The sequence below is a fragment of the Peromyscus leucopus genome, chromosome 13 (assembly GCF_004664715.2).
Source record: "Peromyscus leucopus breed LL Stock chromosome 13, UCI_PerLeu_2.1, whole genome shotgun sequence".
Taxonomy (NCBI): Eukaryota; Metazoa; Chordata; class Mammalia; order Rodentia; family Cricetidae; genus Peromyscus; species Peromyscus leucopus.
The window spans coordinates 40,769,612-40,775,615 of NC_051074.1; positions in this window are offsets into that span (position 1 = coordinate 40,769,612).

Here is a 6,004-nt window from a genome sequence, read left to right on the forward strand (position 1 = left end):
GGGTTTCTCTGTGTAGCCCTGGCTGTCCTGGAATTTGCTCTAGACCAGATTGGTCTCAAACTCAGAGATCCAGCTAACTCTGTCTTCTGAGTGTTGGGATTAAAAGCTTGTACCACTGCATCCAGCTGGAGATTTTTTTTTTCTTAATTAGGTTAGTTGAGGTGGGATGATCCACTCTGACGTCAGCAACATCACATCACAAGTTGGACCCTGAACTGTATGATAGAAAAAAAGTCAGTCGAGCTGAGCGAGTAAACACACATTGACTTCTGTCTCTGTTCTCGAGTGTGATGTGACTAATTGTCTTGAGTTTTTGCCTTGATTTACCCACAGTAATGGAGTATAACCTGGAATTGTAAGCCAAACAAATTCTTTCTTCTCTAAATTGCCTTTTTCAGGGTACTTCATTACTACATTAGGAACGAGAAAACATACTTAACACTGTTTGATACTTTGTGATGATCATAGATCATAAATATATGAGGCACCAATCATTCGTGAGGATCATTAGGTTCCAAATGAGTGTCCTTGCTAGCAACACATGCTTTCTAATTTTCTATGTACTTCTTCTTTTTTTAAAGACAGTTTCATTATGTAGCCCTGCCTGGCCTGGAACTTGATATATATACCATAGCCTTGAATTCATAGACATTGGTCTGCCTCTGCCACCTGAGTACTGGAATTAAATGCCCAGTGTGTGTATTTTTAAAAATCCTCCCATTGTGCTGTAAGCCTGAATTTAAGACCTCCTCCCCGCTTCAAGAAATGACATTAGGCATTTAAAATTAAAAAAATATATATTATATATATAATTGAATGAATACTGCGAATGTAATCTATGAATACCACAAATGTGATTAATATCATGAGTGTAATTAATGAATATCACGAGTGTAATTTAAAAAATAAGTAAATTAAAAAAATTCATAAATGACCACTTAAATTTTCTGACGCAATGCTTTGACTCTAACAACAAGATATCATGTAATAGGAAAGAAATTCAGACAATGCCTTTGTGCATTTGTTAATTTGTTAATTGGCAAAGCCAAGGGTCTACTCCTTTGGGCCTGTGTTCTTTTAAGAAGAATACTATGTCAAGAAAAAGCAGTTCTATGTTCCTGAGATGGAATGCAAAGGGGTCCTGTTGTTGACTCCAAAAGGGCTGCTGGGATGCTGAGTAATGAATCAGGCTGCTCAAGAGGTATTGAAGAACAGAAGTTGTGGCCGAGAGCACAGATAAGGGAACATTCTAGAAGATTGCTTGTACTTGAGTAGGAAGTGTATAGGGGACATACTTCGAGGATGTCAATACTGGTTGGTAGTTAAAGGAAAGATGGTCACAGCTATCATTTGTTAGAGAGGATACAAATACATAAAGAAAGTGTGGGAAGCTGAGGATCTGGGATGACCATTTCTGTAAAGGGCAAACAGCATGGTGAAATCTTGGAGTCTGACGAATCTTGGGGCCAAAGAAGAGAACTGAGAAAGTCATCCCTGAAAACTGTGTGGCACCCGCTGTTTTGGTACTAAAGGGGAAAGGTTGACTTTTGTCTCTTCCCTCCCCCTGAAGGGGAAAGGTTGACTTTTGTCTCTTCCCTGCCCTTCTCCCTTCCGCTCCCCTCACCTCTCTCTTCTTTCCTCTCCTCTCCCCTATCTCTGCCCCCTTTACTCTCTTCCTACCCTCCCCTCTTCTCTGTGTTCCTCTCCTCTCTCTCCATCTCCTCTCCATTCCTTTGGCACTTACATCTCCCGGAAGTCCTTAACCTAAGAAATACAGCAGTATCAGAGTCATTAGGAAGGACAAAGGCTCCACTGTGGCATTTGGCTCTCAGAATGACAGCTTTTTATTGGTTTCAAATTAGATCATAAGGTCTGTTCCCTAAGGAAAATGTGATGGGAGATAAAGACTCATACTTTAAAAAAAAAAGGACTAAAATTATATTTTGAGTTTATACACATATTAATAATTATTTTTGTTTTCAGATTGACCCAATTTGAAGAAAGAAGGGAAGTTCAAAGACACAAATTGTTCAGTGTCTGCGTCCTAAGAATTATGGTTCTAAATAAAATTAAAACCAAAGCTGAAAACAAAAACAAGTAAACACAAACAAAAAATCCAGAAAGGACTCCACTGACCTCCACGCCTGACATCGTTCTCCAGCCGCTTTATCCTTACATACAGTGCTCTAAGTCTCAGTGCTTGGCCAACACAGATACTGCCCATGTGGCAGACACTGCCTGTGCAGCTACCACCGTATTCTTCTTCTGAAGGAATGGTTTACCACAGGTGAGTTTCTCCTCATGACCCAGAAAATCATGATGAATGCAAAGTTAAGGCTACCATATTCTGAATGAGGCATTTCTCTTCAGCCCTCCTTAGAGGTAATTCTATCATAAAGTTAAATATTCTTCCTCGCCGGTGGTGGCAGCTCACACCTTTAATCCCAGCACTCGGGAGACAGAGCTAGGTGGATCTCTGTGAGTTTGAGGCCAGCCTCGGCTACAGAGTGAGTTCCAGGAAAGGCGCAAAGCTACACAGAGAAGCCCTGTCTCAAAAAAACAAAACAAAACAAAAATATTCTTCCTCTATGTGCTTATACCTTCATATGTGTGTAGTTATTAATGTCTATAAACACACAAAACTCTGTGTGCTTTTGAACGTCACAGGAAAGGCACTGTGGCAGGAGCACTAATTCCTCATGCAGCTTTTCATGTCCAAGAGTATGGTTTTGTTAAAGCATCTGCTTATTATTCATCACGTCTACCTCATTCCTTTTGATTGCTGAATCGTAACTTCTCATTGAGCATTCCTCAAGGTACAGCAGTGATCAAGACAGAGATCTTGGCTGGAGGAACTTACATCCTATGGGAGGAATTTAGAAAATGTTACATGAACATAATAAGCAAATTGCATAGCATGTTCGATGGTGTTCGATGGCATAAGAAAATGTACAGCCAGTGACTGTGGTTTGGGAGGGTAGAGTACCAGGAGATAGCAAGTTGAAATTTCAACACAGACGTTCAATGTGGTTCTTTCATTATTCTGTCTCCAATTCTCTGACTGTAATTATAGATGGAAGTGAGAGAGGATTTTATTTGTCATATTATCAATATTTTTAGAATTCTTCTAAAATTTCACTGGAAATGTATGTTCCTAAAATTTTGAAATAATACTATTTCTGAAGTCAAGAACTCACCACCCCCCAGATTCCTTATTGATGAACGTTTTCCTGTTTTTAATCACAAACAAGTTTCTTATTGATCTTGAATTTGTTTTCTTTCTGAGGTGATGAATTGATTTTCCCTTTAGTTTCTTAATGGAGTCAATTTATATCTAGAAATTCTGACACCCTCACACATGTATAATTTAAAATATTTTTAATCTAAAATATAAATACCTAAGGTGATTCTTAAAGAAGATGAATTAACTAAACATACTTCTGGCAAGATCAACCAATACATTTGACACAAATCAAATTAAACGCTTCTTCCTCAAGCTGTTTTGGTTACTGTTTTGTCATAGCAATAGAAAGCCAGCTTAATAAGGCAGTGGGCACTCTCAATCACTGACCTATCTCTTTAGTCCCAACATGTGGTGGGTACCTGTTCCAACTATGACCTTGAGGTACCATCCCCTAGGGCGTGGCCTCTCGGCTAGCTTAAGACCTGAGGGGCACTTACACCTGGCTCTCTTCTCTCCCTCCTGGGCCTGGACGGTGTGAATGACTCAGGCAGTAGAAGCAATGTGGATCTGGCCATCAGCCTTCCAGGACTCTGCGATGATTTTGCCCTATCCTGTTTAGTGAGTTATTCTCCCCAGTTTATATCCTAATAAACTCCCTAATACTCCTTAAGCAGACTCCCTTGGATACCTCACTATACCACTGTAGACATTCCTGACTTCCTTTAGCATTTCTTCCTTCTTCCTTTCCTCCTTCCTTCCTTCCTTCCTTCCTTCCTTCTTCCTTCCTTCCTTCCTTCCTTCCTTCCTTTTTTTTTTTTTTTTTTTTTTTTTTTTTTTTTTCTTCTTCCTTCCTTCCTTCCTTTCTTCCTTTCCTCCTTCCTTCCTTCCTTTCTCATGTGGGGGTAACATTAAAATAGCTTCACTATGGTAGAACTGACAGACAGCAAATTCTACGTGTTTACAGTGTACAGTTTTGTTAAGCTTCGATATTTGCCGATCTCTGAAACCATCAGCACAAGCTGACGAACTCATTTTTCTCCCCCAGAGTTGGCGCGCTACCCTTTCTGCCTCCTTCTTTCCTGCCTGCCTCACCCCTCATTCTAGACAGCCATGGGTTAGTTTTCTGCTGTGATGCTACAGACATACCTTAGACCTAGTAGATTTCAATCCATGGTTATTTAGAGGTTCATGTGTTGTGTTGAGTTTCTATGTTACAGACTTAACTTTGGTATTTTCAATCTTACTCCTTCATGCTGTGTACCTGGTGGATTCTGAGGTCAGCTTTCCAATTCATGTAATTTTTGTTTTCCCAGGCTGTTGAATTGTTTGAATCTTAGCTATGTTTTTGTTTGTTTGTTTGTTTTTTAATGATCGGGATTTCTAATGGTTCTTTTCTTATATACTAACTGATACCTCATTTATTTGTCGAGATTTATCATTTCTTGTTATTTTCAAATAGTTTCCCATAATTTATTATTTGAAGAATCTAAGCATATTTGTTTTCAGATTTTAAAAATCATTTCTCCACAACTCAAAACTTAAGCTCCAATTCTCTGCCCTTCCTTCCCAATATTTTCTTCCTTTGTGTGTGAGAAAACATTGGTGAGGACACTTCCCTGGTGTTGGTGGCTTTCTCTCCCTCTTCCATCAACCGGCCTTACTCACTCTCGTCTTCTTTGGAAGTTTTGAGCTTGCTCTCACCTTGCTCTTCTAGGACCTTTAAATCTAACCCAATCTAAGAAATAGTACATATGGACACCCAACCAGTGGGTGACTTGTTGCAATTTTGCTTTTGTACATAAAAGGGATTATCAAAAACACCTTATTGATTTCCTGTTGAATGAGTGACCATTTTGAAGAGAACTTATTTAGAGAAATAATGATGTGTGAATTATTTTCTCTTTCTTTCTTTCTTTCTTTCTTTCTTTCTTTCTTTCTTTTTTTTTCTTTCTTTCTTTCTTTTTTCCGAAATAGGTTTCTCTGTTGTTTTGGTACCTGTCCTGGATCTCGCTCTGTAGACAAGGCTAGCCTCGAACTCACAGAGATCCGCCTGGCTCTGCCTCCCAAGTGCTGGGATTAAAGGCATGCACCACCCCCACACAGCTGAGACTGGAGGGTTCTCTTTTGAAGTCTGGAGTTTGCTTATACAGCTAGACTGGCTGGGCAGCAAGACTGAGGGATTCCCTTGTCTGTTGGGGTTATAGGCACGCACTGCTGTACAAGTTGAGTATACATGGGCTTAGCATGTGGGGATGGGAGTCTGAACTCAAGCCTTCACGCTTATACAACAAGTGTCCTACCTGCTGGGCCATCTCCCTAATTTCATAAGGTTCGTTTTACTTCAAACAGTTCCTTAGAAAAGCAGTTCTCCTGGAATCCAGTGTTGTGTCTCTGACTGGAGTATCCGGGCATTTTGTCATTGATTCTATAGCCGAAGAACACCCATGATAGGCTTGGGGCCGCTGTAGTCAACAGTTACACTTCCAGCTTGATTGATCTGACTTTGTGATAATTCTCCTTAGAGAAGAAAAATGGGATGAACACCAAACTACCTCAAGTGAGGTTCAAGGAAATACAGGCATTTGATTTTTTTGAACACTTCTTCTGAATTAGATTCTCTTGGGTGATACGATTGGAAAACAGCATTTCATTTCAGTGAAAATATGTTTGGCAGCCCCTCCATATACAAAGTTCAACTTCAGGGCAAAGAAAAGAAACACTCATTATGTAACCAAATCAAATTATGAGCTATAGAGGAGAGTTCCTGCCTTGGTTTAATCGGTAATAGGAAATAGATATAAGCTCTTTAAGATTATAGAG